The following is a 2,221-nucleotide window of genomic DNA, read 5'->3' on the forward strand; positions in this document are numbered from 1 at the left end:
TGTCACTGCAATTGTACCTGGAACTTTCTCACAGGGTTGCCATGGCAGCCAAGGACAGCAACAGCTGGGGCTCTGCAAGGTCCCTGGGGGAGATGGGAAGGAGCAGTGGAGCAGGGTCTGATCCATCCCCAGAGCGCTGCACAGCCCAGGGCAGTGTCCCAGTGTGTCCTCATGGAGCTGCCAACAACATCCCCGCTCTGCAGCTCTGGCCTCTCCCCCAGCTCACACAGGTGCCCCATCCTTGCAGGCACACACACGGCAGCACTGGCTCAGCAGCCCCTGTTTGCATTGCACACAGCAGGCAGGAGCACCCCCATGCTGTTGGTGTGGGGACATGAACTTGAGGGAGCACAAATGCCATCAGCCCCTGGGGCCAGCAAGGGCTGGGGGACACCAGGGAAACCACTCAGCTTTGTCCTGGCCTCTGCACTCAGCCAGAAAGTTTGTTTCCATCAGCTGGGAGTTTCCTGTGCCACTGGCTGCCTGGCACTGTCCTGGGGTGATGTTATGATGCTTGTATCCCCATTCATCTGTTCTGTGCCTTTAAGACCGGCTCTGAAGAGTGAAAGTTTTGTTTGGGTTTCTCTTATCAGGGACACAGAGACAGGCAGTACATAGGGCTGTATTTCACTTCTTGCTTTCAGCTTGCTGCTTTGCTTGCTCTCTTTTCTGCTCTCGCTTCTGCTCTGTTTTTGCTTCTGCTTATTAGCTAGGTCTAGCTAAACAGTCCAAATTCCTTCCTGGACTGTTTCTCCTCTCTTATTTCTGTGACCATCTCGAACCTGCTCCGAACTGGGACCCAGGAACACCAAGCGTTTGCACCGTTTTGGCCTGCAGCTCCTGCCCCAGCGCCAGAGGGACCAAGAACAGAGCAACCACCCCCGAAAGAGACTTTCTGATTTTGTCATCTTTCTCAGAGCGGTGTCATCGGGTGTTAATTTTGTGTGCTGGGGGGTGCTGTGCCTGAAATAAACAGGTTCTTTCCACCTCTCTCCAACGAATTTTTTCCCGAACCGGTTGGGGGGAGGGGCTGTGTGGGTTTTGCTTTCTGGAGGGGCCCTCCTTTGCAGATTCTTTAACAAATTTGCCCTAAACCAGGACAGTCCCCAAGGTCCCCAACATCCCCAGTGCTCCCAAGGTCCCCAGTGCCCCAACATCTCCAGTGCCTCCAATGTCCCCAAGGTCCCCAAGGTCCCCAGTGCCCCAACATCTCCAGTGCCCCCAAGGTTTTCCAAAGTCCCCAAGGTCCCCATCACCCCAACATCTCCAGGGTCCCCAATGTCCCCAGTGTCCAAACATCTCCAAGGTCCCCAAGGTTTTCCAATGTCCCCAAGGTCCCCATCACACCAACATCTCCAATGTCCCCAGTGTCCCATCACCCCAACATCTCCAATGTCCAAACATCTCCAAGGTCCCCAAGGTTTCCAATGTCCCCAAGGTCCCCATCACCCCAACATCTTCAAGGTCCCCAAGGTCCCCATCACCCCAACATCTCCAAGGTCCCCAAGGTCCCCAACGGCCCCAACACCCTCCATATTCACAAGGTCCCCAAGGTCTCCAAGGTCCCAAACATCTCCAGTGTGCCCAAGGTCCCCATCATCCCAATGTCCCCAGGGTCCTCAAGGTCCCCATTGCTCCAACATCCCCAATGTCCCCAGTGTCCTCCATACTCCCAAGGTCCTCAAGGTCCCCAACATCTCCAATGTCCCCAAGGTCCCATCACCCCAACACCTCCAATGTCCCCAAGGTGCCATCACCCCAACATCTCCAAGGGCCCCAACACCCTCCATATTCCCAAGGTCCCAAAGGTCCCCAACATTCTCCAATGTCCCAAAGCCCCAATGTCCCCAAGGTCCCCAATGTCCCCATTGCCCCCAAAGGTCCCCAACGTCTCCGAGGTCCCCGAGGCCCCATCACCCCAACATCTCCAACGTCCCCAATGTCCTCCATATTCCTGAGGTCCCAAAGGTCCCCAGCTGTCTCCAATGTCCCAAGGTCTCCAATGTCCCCAGTATCCCCAAGGTTCCATCACCCCAACATCTCCAAGGTTCCCAATGTCCCCAAAATCCCAAAGGTCCCCAACATCTCCAATGTCCCCAAGCTCCCTAAGGTCCCCAAGATCCCCATCACCCAACATCTCCAATGTCCCAAAGGTCCCCAACATCTCCATGATTCCCAAGGTCCCCATCACCCCAACATGCCCAATGTCCCCAAGGTCTCC

This window comes from Melospiza melodia, chromosome 7 (genome assembly GCF_035770615.1).
Source record: "Melospiza melodia melodia isolate bMelMel2 chromosome 7, bMelMel2.pri, whole genome shotgun sequence".
Classification (NCBI taxonomy): Eukaryota; Metazoa; Chordata; class Aves; order Passeriformes; family Passerellidae; genus Melospiza; species Melospiza melodia.